This window comes from Camellia sinensis, chromosome 1 (assembly GCF_055761805.1).
Source record: "Camellia sinensis isolate YWXY chromosome 1, ASM5576180v1, whole genome shotgun sequence".
Taxonomy (NCBI): Eukaryota; Viridiplantae; Streptophyta; class Magnoliopsida; order Ericales; family Theaceae; genus Camellia; species Camellia sinensis.
The window spans coordinates 183431664-183445488 of record NC_138961.1 but is presented as its reverse complement, the minus strand read 5'-3'; the positions used below and the strand labels follow the sequence as shown (position 1 = coordinate 183445488).

General features: G+C 31.9%; 2 long non-coding RNA genes across 2 annotated transcripts in view; one reads left to right on the top strand and one right to left on the bottom strand.

Moving 5' to 3' along the window:
• The window catches only part of LOC145800452 (uncharacterized), a 152291-nt gene that overhangs the window by 96090 nt on the left and 42376 nt on the right, over nucleotides 1–13825 (bottom strand). The gene's annotated exons all lie outside the window — the stretch shown is intronic.
• Nucleotides 9402–10027, top strand: LOC145790418 (uncharacterized). The gene is made up of 3 exons (XR_014329093.1): nucleotides 9402–9568; nucleotides 9661–9754; nucleotides 9863–10027. It is a non-coding gene; the product is annotated as an uncharacterized LOC145790418 (long non-coding RNA).

Below are 13825 nucleotides of genomic sequence, written 5' to 3'. Positions count from 1 at the left end.
TTCAGTTTGTTTTTTTTTTAAGCCAACAAAAAAAATTCTAAAGCAAAAAATTTACTTACTCTGTCTCTGCAAAAATTTACTTATCAAAATTCTGTATCAAAAAGTTCTGATTTGTTTGTTTTAGCTTTTTCCCTCCAAAATGTGTCTCTTCACATACTCCACCAACTCTCCATTTTCCTCACTGCTTTTAGCAATCTCTAGCAACTCTTCATATGTGTTTCTTCTCTGCTCTTTTACTCTTCTAGCCAATGAATGGGTTTCTATTTCTGTAAATATTGATGGATTTTATATGATGGATTTTGATTTCATTGATGGATTTTCTATTTCGGTTCCATTTTGATTTCGATTTCATTGATGGATTTTGATTTCATTGAAGTGGGTTTATGATAGGTTTATGATAGCAACTCTTCATATGTGTTTCTTCTCTGCTCTTTCATAAGTTTATGATAGGTTTATGAAATTAGTTGCAAATATGATAGGTTTATATATTTCTATTTCATTGATGGGTTCGATTTTGGTTTTGATTTCTATAAAATTGTATTTTGGTTTTGTAGTGGGTTTATATTTGAATTATATTGGGTTTATATTTCGATTTTAATGGGTTTTGTAATGATTATATTGGGTTTATATTTCGATTTTAGGATCATATTTGTGGGTTTCATCAACAAGTCAAAGTTGTAACACGTGTTGTTTTCTTTTTTGAAGTGCTTACCTGCTTTGCTGTCATTACAATCTATTGGTTGAATTTGCCATAAACAGGCCTTCATTGTTCCTGGTTTTATTTTGAAGCTTAGTTTTCTCCTACCGAGCCCATGTTGTATGACATACTGCTTGTGAAGTTTGGCAATTACAATTGATGACTTATTGTAGTGAGGCAATCTGTCCAACTTTTTTCAAAAATAAGGATCCCTTAATTGAAGGAAGGGTAGTTAGGTAGTTCACTGATTTGTAAACTCTATCTTATTGAACTTGGTAATTGGTGATAGTATGGGCTTGAACTACATGATAATACAAAGTATTTATAAATCAGAGATGTTCATGAAAAAGTAGTGCAGGAAATTTGCTACAGTTAATGCCAACTTTCATTTTGTCATTGCCATTATAGTAAGAACTGAGTCATAAGGAAAAGCAAAGGAACTATTATATTGATCTAAAATTGCCATTAATTTTCACTTATTAAATCGAAATTCAAATTTCATTACTTTTAGATGTAAGATGTTGCTCAGCATATTGCTTTTTTATATTATTTTTAATGTGAAGTTTTCGTGAATTTATGAGCAAATGCATATATTTAATAGGAAACTCAAAATTTTTACATTATTTATTTATTTATTTATGTAGTTTCTATAGCGATCCCGGTTGTCCCTCTACTGTTCTGTTGTATTCCGGACTCAATTCCGTGAAGTTGGTAGTTGTATCTATCTGTTGTCATCCTTTAATTCCACATGATTGAGTTTTAGGATGTTTTGAGCAGGGTTGTTACAGGTTGGTTAGGCCTTGGTTTCAATTCCTTGTTGCCCAGTTTTTAGGCGGTCCGCTCGAGCGGGGTTTGCACACCTCCAGTATTTCGTATCCCTGCAAAACTTCTGCAGGTGTGATTTTTACTCTCGAGTGAGTTTTTTTACGCTCGAGCGGTAATGCTCGAGCGGGTTTGTTGACGCTCGAACGGGTAGCACTTTCTGGGTATAAGTTCTGGGAGGGGGAAATCTACGCTGGAGCGGACTGGTTTTCGCACTCGAGCGGAAGTGCTTTATTCTTGTGTCTTGGCGCTCGAGCGGGCCTTCTTGCGCTTGAGCGTGTCCAGATTTTCGTTCTTGGCGCTCGAGGGGGAATGTCGTCTATCAGTTGGCAGCTGGGCATTTTAAAATCACTTTTTACATTCTCTCTCTCTCTCTCTCTCTTACCTTCTAAAAAGCCACTTGAGAGCTTCTCTCTCTAAAACCACTACTTCTCTCTAAGTATTGATCTAGCTAGGGTGTTTTTCTCACCTTTGGTCTTCACAAAAGTTGGGTTGATCATCGAGGGCGTCGTTTTGATCCGAGAATCTTGGTCTTTGGAGCACTTTGGTTTTGGTCTCTTCTCCATCCGAGCTCTAACTTCGAGGTAGGGATATCCTACTCCTCTTTATGGGCTTTGTCTTTAAATTTTGGCATTTCGATATGTTGGGGGTTGTTGGGTAATTTTTAGAAAGTTTGGGCCTTTGTGTAATTTTACAAAAGTTAGGGTTTTAAATATACAAAACCTAAATGCATGTTTGGCATGAAGGAATGAAGTTAATGTTGAAACATTGATGAAATTGAAACCATGGGAATTGAAATGTTAATTATGGAAAATGTCCTAATTACATTGATTGATTAATTTGTATAATTAACTGTTGGAAATGAGGGATTGAATTGAAAATGCGGAAATTGGAAAGGGAAGGGATTAGAGGGTGTAGTTGGATCATTTATCGCTCGCCTAATTGAAATGTTGATTTAATATCCATTTTGAGCATTTATTTTCTGTTTAGAAATAACTGCTTTGGGCTATCGGCGGAGGATAGTCTTGATTGTTGTAGACAATGCATGATGATTAGGCAAACTAAAACTAATCGATTGAATGTGTCATAGAGTATGACGGTGGATAGAATACATTAATTTTATGTATTGATTGATTGTGTATAGAACCTTTGTGTTTATATGCATTATGTGTAGAGGAGGAGATGGGGGATGTACTCCGCGGTTTAGGGAAAGATAGGGGGTGAACCTCTAAACCGGATAGGATTGGGAGGAGATGGGGGATGAACTCCGTAGACACAGCTCATATGCTTGTCTAGAGAAGTGAAGATACAACTCATAGGCTTATCTTTGAGAAGTGTAGATACAACTCATATGCTTGTCTAGTGAAGTGTGGATACGGCTAATATGCTTATCTGTTGATGTGTTGATATAGCTAATTTGCTTATCTATTGAATAGAGGTGGGGAATGAAATGTGACATAGACTTGTATGTTATGAAATTGTGATGTGACATATGTGGATGTATCAGTGTTGGCCATCTATCAATTGCTAATCTTTTAGTCATTGTTCATAGTTGGTTTAGTATATTTCTGCAGGGCTGTGGCTCACCCTATATGGGAACATCATTTTCAAGTACAGGTAGCATGCCACCTCCAAGGACATAGCTTGGGAGGCTAGAGGCAGACAAACTTTTGTTGTCTCATTCCCTTTTGATGTATTACATGTAAATTCAAGCCAAGGGCTTAATGTGTAACTGAGTTAGTACTCTCTTTTGTGACCAAGTGTTAACTTGGAGAGCTGTAAGCCCGTAGGGCATTTGCTTTTGTTGTTAACATGTAATGCTTTGTAATAAAATACTCTGATGAATCGAAGAATGTAGATCTTATGTATATAAATGCATGTTTATATTGATGGGTTTAATGTTATTATTTTGAGGGCGTTACAGTTTCATTGTGTTACTCTATCTCATACATCATATGCTTCAGTTATACAGGAACTCTTCTTTCTTGTGGGTCTAGCTTGCAGCAACCTTGTGTTTCGAGTTCCCCAGTTCCAGGTTACTCTTTTCACTGCTACATTCGGCAATTTCTATCAAGGAAAATACCTATACAAAACCTAAAATTCAGACATTGCAGAAGTTTCGATTTTAGGTTCATATTTGTGGGTTTCATCAACTAAACCTATGAGGATTTCAAAAAAGTATTGAATAAGATTTCTATGAGTAATTGAAATGGGGCTGTTTGCAGAAAAGTATTTCTATGAGGATTTCAGAAAAGTATTGACATGGGGCTGTTTGCACCCTGTTAATTTTCTTTTTCTTTTTCTTAATTCATTGTCTATCAAAACAAACATATCCATGTTTCAGCAAATATCTGAGACTCATCTGAGAGTATGTGAATTATTGATTGTTTCTTAGTTTAGACATAAGTAAAGATATACTTCAAAAAAAAAACAAATAAAAAAAACCTTACCTCAACTGTAAAAAATTAATTATCTCTAGAAAGATTACGAGGGATTTATTCAACTTATTGAACTAAGGTTCGAAATATTGTCAGGGTCAATTCATTCAAAGAGTTCACTGTTTTATTATTCAAGAGAATGTGGATGGGACAATTAAAACTGGTGAATGATATTTGTAGAATTTGGCTTGAAATTTGAATCTACAATTTTCTTTTGAACATTCATCCAAGAATTGAAACCCAAGCCCACTGAAACCAAAGTGACCATACACATGAAAGTCTTCTGTGTAGACCTCCCAAAGATAGCACCTAATATTAGCTCTTAGGTTTGATCAACTCTGCAAATCTTAGTTGCATGAATCTTCTATTGAGGTGATGATTCCACTCTATAACTATGATTCTGCGGTTTAGAATAAGAATCTTGAAATCGTATTTTAAGCTATAGACCCATTTTACGCTTTTATTTTAAATAATATTCATGTCAATATGTGTATACTCACTCAACTCTCTATTGTTATGATATCGAGATTTCCTTGATTTTTGTCTTTTCTAAATTAGTTAAAATTTTCTGATTATGATTCGTATTTCCTTTCTATAATTTGGTGAATTCCACTACTAATTCATTGCTTAGTTGATAACAGTGAATTTCATTGCTTAGTTGATAATTTGATTCAATCATCTACCTAATTCCATGCATGTCATATGGTTTTTTTTTAAGATTGTTTAATCTCTTTGATTTGTGTTTTGTACTAAGATTATGAGACAAAAAAATTTAACAATTCTATAATTTTGATCAATAGCGTGTTGGCCACAAAAGTATTTTACAATTCTATAAGTTTAGATTATGATTTGTGTTTTGTATAAGTTTGATCAAGTTTTGATTAAATTGATCACAAAAACAATTCTATAGAAAAACAATATCACAAAAATAAAGCTAAATTTGATCAAACAATATCACAAAAGAGACAATATCATTATCAGGTGGGTTGGATATGGGTTTTCAATTCTGATTGTTATTTTTTAGTCTCTTTGGAAGTTTCGGAATGAATGTATTTTTAACGGAGCATGTGTAGAGTGGGTAAAGGTGTTGGATTTTATCAAGGTCAAGCTTTGTTTGTGATTGAGGGATGGAGATTGTTTTGAGTTTATTTCAACCCATTTCAATATGATTAATTTTTATCAAGGTCAAGCTTTGTTATGAAATTCTGTATTGTGTTTTTTTGTTTAATAATCAATTGGGTTTCAACACCCACTTCTCTCTCTCTATCAAATGGGGGTTAAGGAAAAATAGATTTCAAATTAAGAATCATTTTTATTTTATTTTAGTTAAATAGGTTGAGACTTTATTTAATTATTAATAGTCATATTTTTACTCATCAAATATAGGTTGACAAAATGACAGTTTGTCAAAATTTTAAAATTTTTATCAATTGTCTCAAATGTCTCAAAATACAAAATGAAATTCTGTATTGTGTTTTTTTCTTTAATAATCAATTGGGCTTCAACACCCACTTCTCTCTCTCTCTCTCTCTCTCAAATGGGGGTTAAGGAAAAATGGATTTTAAGTTAAGAATCATTTTTATTTTATCTTAGTTAAATGGGTTGAGACTTTCTTTAATTATCAATAGTCATAATTATCAATAGTCATATTTGTACTCACCAAATATGGGTTGACAAAATGATGGTTTGTCAGAATTTTTTATTTTTGTGATTTTTTTTGTTCATTTTCAATTTTTGGTTGATTTCTGATTGTGTTTTGTTCTTACTTGCAGATTGTTTCTTGACGCTCTGGTTAGTACTTCGATCTCTATTTTTTTAGATTCTCTCTCTCTCTCTCTCTCTCTCTCTCTCTTAAGTTTGGCAGTTGATTGTTTGATATGTGAGAAAAAGGAAGGAAAATGAAATTGAAAGTTTTAACTTTCTTCGCCGTTTGAATGGAAAGTATGAAAAAATTATATATTTGAGAACTTCTGAATAAATAAATAGAACTTTTGAAACTTAAGAGATAACGGAGAAACTTTTGAAACTTTTGAAACTATCCTAAAACATATAATTAAAAATAAATAAATAAATAGAACTTTTGAATGGAAAGTATGGAAAAATTGGTTAATGAAAGATATTTTTGATTAAATAAGCTACTGTGTAGCATAATTTTTATGAGTATTGAAAAAAGCATTTGTAATTATATAGATAAGACCAAAGATATTTGTAATTATCTAGTTATAGTGTGGTGAAACTTTTTATCAATTTTTATTGTAGTTTTTTACTTATTTTTTTTCACATTTTAAAATGTAAAATTAGTAATTAAATTTCTATATTGAAGTTTTGCTAAAATTTTATTCATAAGTAGTATAATTTATATTTTTTTATAATTTACTTTTTTTTGTTTTTTTGTTTTTGGTGTTGTATACATTAGTTCTTAGTACAAAAAGTGGACAATACAATCCATAAGAATTTAACTGTTGTCAATGCAAAATTACTATATAGAATCATCCGCAAAATCATGTATTGCAATAGTTCTATATTTTGGCCAATAGAGAAAAATGATGAAGATTTCTATGATAGTATTCAAATTTTCTTCTATCCTTTTTAATGTATATTGAAGACATAAAAAAAATTATAATTTAGCTTGCAGCAACCTTGTGTTTTATCCAAATTATAATTTTGGAATTTTTTTTTTTTAAAAAAAGACTTTTTAAAGTAGGTAATTCTGTGTCAATTAATTGTTTTTTATGGCAATTATTAAACCTCATTCTGCCTCCTTATAGTTATATTTCGTGTCAACAATCATTTTTATTTCATCTTAATCAAATGGGTTGAGGTTTTCATTAATTATTAATGGTCATATTCTTATTCGTCAAATATGAAAATATATTCGTGTACAGTTTTAGTGTTGAGGAGTGCTCTTACTAATTGTGTTTTTCTTTTTATCCTTCTGTCTCAGATTCCTTTAATTTTTCTTCTCAAGCAGATACTCAGGTTAGGAAGTCTCTCCATTGCAATTCTTTATTAGTTCCTTGCTTTCTTTTTCTAATTGCAGTGGGTTAATGAATGTTCTAGATTAATGAATGAACTCTCCTAGATTTCTTTAATGCCCTTGAATTTTCATGTTTGGTCTTCGATTTTTCAATAATTAGATTACACATTAAGCTTTTAATGTTTGGTTTAGAAAGAAGTCTAATATAGTGTGTATAGTTATGTATCTTGGTATATAGCTGTTTAATTTCTAGATAATACTTTTTTTTTGGAATGTATGATGAATTATGTGAATACTTATGTCTTTTTTTTTTTTTAATAATGATATACAAGTTCATTTTTTATACCAATTTTATAGACCCAGTGATGTGTTAAGAAGATGATTGATTGATAATTAGATAATATTTAATTACCAACCAGTCCTTTTTTGGGCCTGAATAACTTCTTTTTTTTTTAATTTTTACAAAGATTTTGTTACAGTTTAATTTTGTAATATGATAGGTCTTATTTTTTGTTTTTTTTTTTCCCATCTCTCTTAGGCTGTATTTGGATTTAGGATTTGAAGGGAATTTGTTGATTGAAAGGAAAAGGGAATATTAAAAAGTTAACCCTTTTTATTTGATGACCCTTATTTTTTTTGCTTTTAGTGAATTGTTTTTAATTTGGTTTTTTATTAAACTGTTGTTTTAAAATGTTTAGGCTTCTCTCTTTTTAAAAAGAGTCCAGTTTATTTTGTTGCTTCAATTTTATTTATGGAATTTTGTATCAACAAAAGAAGACTTTTTAGATGTTTATCAGGACTTTTGAAAAACTTAAACTTATTTTAAAAATTTGTTTTACTAACTTTTTAATAATTTTTATGAGAGTATTACACCTTGGAGTAAATAAGCTACTGTGTAGTATACTTTTTGAAAAAGACATTTGCAATTATACAGATCATACAAAAGGTATTTGTAATTTTTCAGTTACAGTGTGGTGAGCCCACAAAATCATGTATTGCTATAGTTCTACATTTTGGTCAATAGAGAAAAATTATGAAGATTTCTATGAGAGTATTTAATTTTTCTTCTATCCTTTTTAATGTATATTGAAGATATAAAAAAATTATAATTTTCCTTCTATCCTGTAGTAGGTCAATTTCTCCATCTGTGATATTCATGCACAAACGAACTTCTTAAACTAGGTTGTTAACTAAAATATGTTAGGAGGTTGTTAATTTTGTAGCGATTAATTTTTATTTATGACAATTATTAAACCTCATTTTGCCTTCATACAGTTATCTTTGTCAAATTTACATAACCAGGCACTTTCAGGTTGAGACACCATTGACCTTCAACCGCTAATTATGGACAACATTACTATTTTTGGTCACGTAAGATGTTTTCTTTTTTATTTATTTGAAAAAAAAAACATTTTTCTTATAAGCAAAAGTCAATTTTCTTTTCTTTTCATAATTTTTTTTATCTAATTCCTTATAACAAAATTCTCTTTTCTTATAATTTACAGATGGATGGAGACCTACGTCGAACTGTAATACTGATTCCTTTTACTCATTTTCTTACATGTATAATTTTTTTATTATTTTTTACCTCTAATTCTTTTGTATTTTTAGGTGCAATTTCTTCAAGAAAGAAATGTTAATGTTGTTATCCGTGATGAGCGTGACCTTAATGTCATCTATGTTTGAGAGGTAGGCCCAATTTAATTATAGAGATTTTTTTTTTTCATTCAATACACCGTATATTCTTATTTATATATTTTTTAAAAACTTTCTACATATATATATACATTTTCTTTATTCTTTAATTTTTTATTTATTGTTTTTTTTGTAGGCAAAAGAAAAAGCAATTGCCAAGGCATTGTTGAAGAAAAACGAAAAGACCACCGTTTCAGGCAAGGGAAAGGAAAATGCATGTTCAGTAGTATGACTCTTTAACATTTCCATTTAAAGTTCTTTTTTTGAAATATTTATTTTGGACCATGAACCTTGATTATTTATTTATTTTTAAATGTAAAATTGACATACTACTTGCATAGTGACATATACTGTTCTTATAGTAAACAGTTTCATATAAATTTTTGAAATGTTTTTTTTTTGAAGCATGCTAAAATAGCATTTATACAAAAAAACATTATATTTGTTTTAAATAATTATTATTCTTTTTTGGCTTTTTTCTATTGACATTAACATCTATAAGAGAATAAAAAAGGAATAGAACAAAAAATGAATGAGGAGAGGAGTGATACAGAATGAAAATTTTTTCAATTTTTTTACAAAATATCAGAAGGAAAGGGAATTAAGATAAAGTAAATTAATAGAAATGAGAAATGAAGAGAAAAGTATAAAACAGTAGATGATAAAATTTAGGCATCTTATGAAATTAATCTTCATGTTTTAGGCACATAACAATAATGTTATATCGAAAGCTGCATTGACTCAACGTGCACAGCGAGAACGCGAAAGAAATGATAAGGCAAGCTCTTCATATCAATTGGGACAATGTTCGCGATGTGAACGAGAAAGATCGAGAGAGTTGATTCCACCAAGCACAACTAATACTCCACCGGCTCAGAAAGGAGTAATGTTTACACATCTACCTTCACCAAGCACATTTTTAGCTTCACAAAGGAATTGGTAAAACATTGTATTTAATTCTACAAATACATATTCTTATTGTTAAGATTTTATTTAACAAATTTTATTTTGTACACAACAAATATTTGTAGGCCTACTCATGCAAACCCATTGCTCCATGAGACTAGGAATATCGGTGTTGTTATTCGTGATGAGTGCAATCTTAATATTATCCGCAATTCTAAGGTAAGTATAAATATCAAGTTCAAAATGTTCTTTTTTCGTAATCTTAATAAATTCTATAAATACATGTTCTTTTTCGTATTCTGAATAAATTTTATTTATTTTTGGTAGGCAAAGGAAAAGGAAAAGGCCAAGGCAATGTCTAAAGGAAAAGAAAAGGCAACTTCTTTTGACAAAGGAAAGGAAAATGCATGTCCAATGATATATATTCAACATCTTTAAAAAAATATTTATCGAGTAAAACAAAGCCAATCATATTGTTTAAGTGAACATTGATCATGTATATTTTTAAAAATGTAAACTGTATTGTCAATTTTTTTTGTGTGCTCTTTGTTTTCTGTACACTCAAACAAAGTATTTTTAGCTCTCTTTAACATTTCCTAAAAAATAATTGTAACCTTTATCAACTCCAAGAAAAACTTTATAACATCCAAGCAAAGGAACAAAGGAACATAGGCATAGACAATATTTTTAATTTTCTTAAAATCATCATGAGGCAAGAAGAAAGAGAAAACAATAATTAAAAAATAAATTGTTATATCACAAGGCATGAAGAGGGAAAATGAAGCAAAATGGAAAAGGAAGTAAGACAATAACAATGTTATATCAAAAGCTACATTGGCCCAACCATATAATATTCACATTTTAGGCACACAATATTCTTAAAATTATCACAAGGCAGAAAGAAAAAGAAATAAAATAGTATACGATAATATTTGTATTTTAGGTATCAATGATATAATATTCACATTTTAGGCACACAATAACAATGTTATATCAAAAGCTACATTGGCCCAATGTGCACAGCGAGAATGGGAGAAATCAAGAGAATGTATTCAACCGAGACAAACTTCTTTAATACCGTGTCGTCGTAGTCGTGCTTGCTTGGAACTAGGAACAAAGGCAACTGAGGACACTCAGTCAGCGCAAAAACGAACAATGGTTGCACATCCTTCCACATGTTCGTTCTCAATGCCAAGTATAGCGACCCCGGTCTTTTCCCATTTGATTATTGTATCCGGACTTAGGTTCTGTAGATTCTGTCATTGTATAATTGTTGTTGTTGTCCCTTATTTTCTCATTTGGAGTTATAGGATGTGTTGGGCAGGTTTGTTTCAGGTTGGTTGGGTTTAGAAACCAAGTGTTGCTGTCCAGAATTTTGGATCTTCGCTCGAGCGAGGAGTTTGTCGCTCGAGCCGGGGTTTGGTCGCTCGAGCGAGAGTTTGCGTCTAGTATAGACCTGAAGTATTGCATTCTTGGCTCGAGCGAGATTTTCTTCGCTCGAGTGAGGATTTCTTGTGTCTGGTCGCTCGAGCGACCAAGTCTTCGCTCGAGCGAGCCTGTCCAGTTTAATTAGACAGCAGCGGGTTTTTAATCAGTTTTTCATCATCTTTTTAGATTCCAAACCCTAAGGTCCGACTTCTCTCTCACCCTGCTCACCTTCTCTCTTAGATTTGATCCACTTAGGGTGTGTTTCTACCCTAGATCCTTCATTAAAAAGAGTGTGTGAGTCGAGGGCTTCGTTTTAATCTGAATTGTTGGTAGTTTGGAGCACTTTGGAGTTTGGGTCTTCATCTCCATCTTCTCTTTTGGGGCTATTTCTTCGAGGTAGGTATTTCCTACTTCATTCTATAAGTTTTGTTCTAAGTTTTGGTATTTTGATATGTTGGGGATATCTTGGTAATTTTGGGAAAAACCCTAGTTGTATTGATAAATTAATTTGTATAATTAGTTTAAGGGAATTTGGGAATTTGGTTAAGTTCCTGAAATTGAGGAATTCATTGATTAAATGGTGTAGTGGGATAATTTAAACCACTCGCCTATTGAATTGTTGTTATATTTATTTCCAGTCTAGAAATAACTATTTTGGGCTATCGGTGGAGGATAGTCGTGATTGTTGTAGACATTGCATGTGGATTAGGAATAACTGAAACTAATCACATTGGTTAAGTCATTAATTTTGACTATTGCATTAATATAGAAAATACGTGCATTGATTGAGCATTGCATTTGCATACATTGTTTTGTGTGGGAGGAGATAGGGGATGTACTCCACGGTTTAGGGGAAGATAGGGGATGGACCTCTAAACCGGATTTTGTTTGGGAGGAGATAGGGGATGGACTCCATTAGCATCACTTTTATGTGTGCTTATTTATATAGAAGTGTTTTTTTTTATTGATACAGCACTAAAATGTGTATCAATCTGGAAGTATGAAGTGTTTTGATTTGAGCTTGAGTCTCATTTGTTTGTTGACATTGGAAGAATGTGAATATGATATATATAATTCACTGTTGTAAGTTTGGCCAGGTTCTGAGCCATATTGATAATGTTGGAAAGTGAAACGTGTCGTTGACAATAGTGTCATGAGATTGGATAATGATGTAATTGATTATCTTGGTTAACCATCTATTGAATGCTATTGCTTTATTCAATGCTTATATTTGGTTTAGTATATTTCTACTGGGCTGTGGCTCACCCTATATGGGAACATCATTTTCAGGTTCAGGTGATAAGCTACCTTCAAGGACTTAGCTTGGAAGGACTTGGATTTTGAAGACTATTTTCAGTTATTTGCTTTCATTTGTTAGTACATGTAAACACACAAGCCTAGGGCTTTATTTGTATTTGAGTTAGAACTCATACTTTTGTGTCCAAGTGTTGGCTTGGAAAGATGTAAGCCTGTAGGGCATTTAATTTGATGTTACATGTAATGCTTTTGTTTAGTAAGACTCTGATGAATATTATAATGAACTGTTTCCTTTTTAACATTGCATGTTGATGTTATATATATTTAATGGGTTTATTTTCGAGGGCGTTACACCAAGCACATCTTTAGCTCCACAAAGGAATTGGTAAAAGACTGTGTTTAATTCTTTAAATACATACTCCTACTATTACCATTCTATTTTAATTTACACAGAACCAATATTTGTAGGCCTACTCTTACAACTCCTTCCCTTTAAGAGGATCTATGTACTAATGAGGAATTAGAGGATATGCCTATGAGTCTAATGGTTGATACTCGAGCACATATAAATTCATGTCGTCATTCTCTTGGCAAGATGGATGTATTATGTTCTTTTTGTTCAGCATTACATTGGATGGATGAAAAATTAGTAAAATCATCTCCAAACCGTCCTCTATTCAGAACATGTTGTTCAAAAGGAAAGGTTAAGCTTCCTCTGCTTATTACACCTCCTTCACTTCTTTAAGCATTATATGATGGGAATGATGAAAAATCAAAATCGTTTTGACGTTATACTCGAGTGTACAATGCAACCAATGCTTTTACAAGTCTTGGTGCTACATTAGATCCAAGAGTACTTACTGGAAGAGGCCCTACATCATTCTTTATCCATGGGGAATTGCGAAATCAAACAGGATCACTACTACCACAATTAGGGCAAGATGCAGCTTATGCACAATTGTACATTTATGACCCTGATTCAGCTTTAGAAGTCCGCAATCGTAGAAATCCTCAATTAAGAAGAGATGTTCTAAAAACTATTCAAGATAGTTTATTACAGGTTAATGCATTCGTTGCTAAATTTCGCCAGGCTCATGCAATTTTGAATCAATTAGCCTTGACAGGACGAAATTTGCCTGCTCATCTCTACTACAGTTCATCGACAGATCGACGACGGTATAACCTACCAACTACAGATGAGATTGCAGTTGTAATACCAGGTGATGGAACCAAGGTTAGTGGAATGAGAGATGTTATCTTACATCTACATTGGAATAATGAGCTAATGCAAATCAATAAATGTCACCCAGCATATTTGCCATTACATTATGTTTTATTATTTTCACATGGTGAGCTTGGATGGGAACCTGAGATAAAACTGTGGGATGTTGAACGTGATCGGCCTTCAACTGATCGGCTTACTCAAATGGATTTTCATAGTTATCCTTTGTTTGAATGACCCACAGAGTATTCAACAATTCTGAGAGCTAGAAAATTGTTCCAAGAGTTTTTGGTTGATGCTTGGGCCGCAACTGAATAAAATAGGTTGACTTACTACAAGCTTAATCAAGGGAAGATCTGTACTGAACTTTACCAAGATTTGAC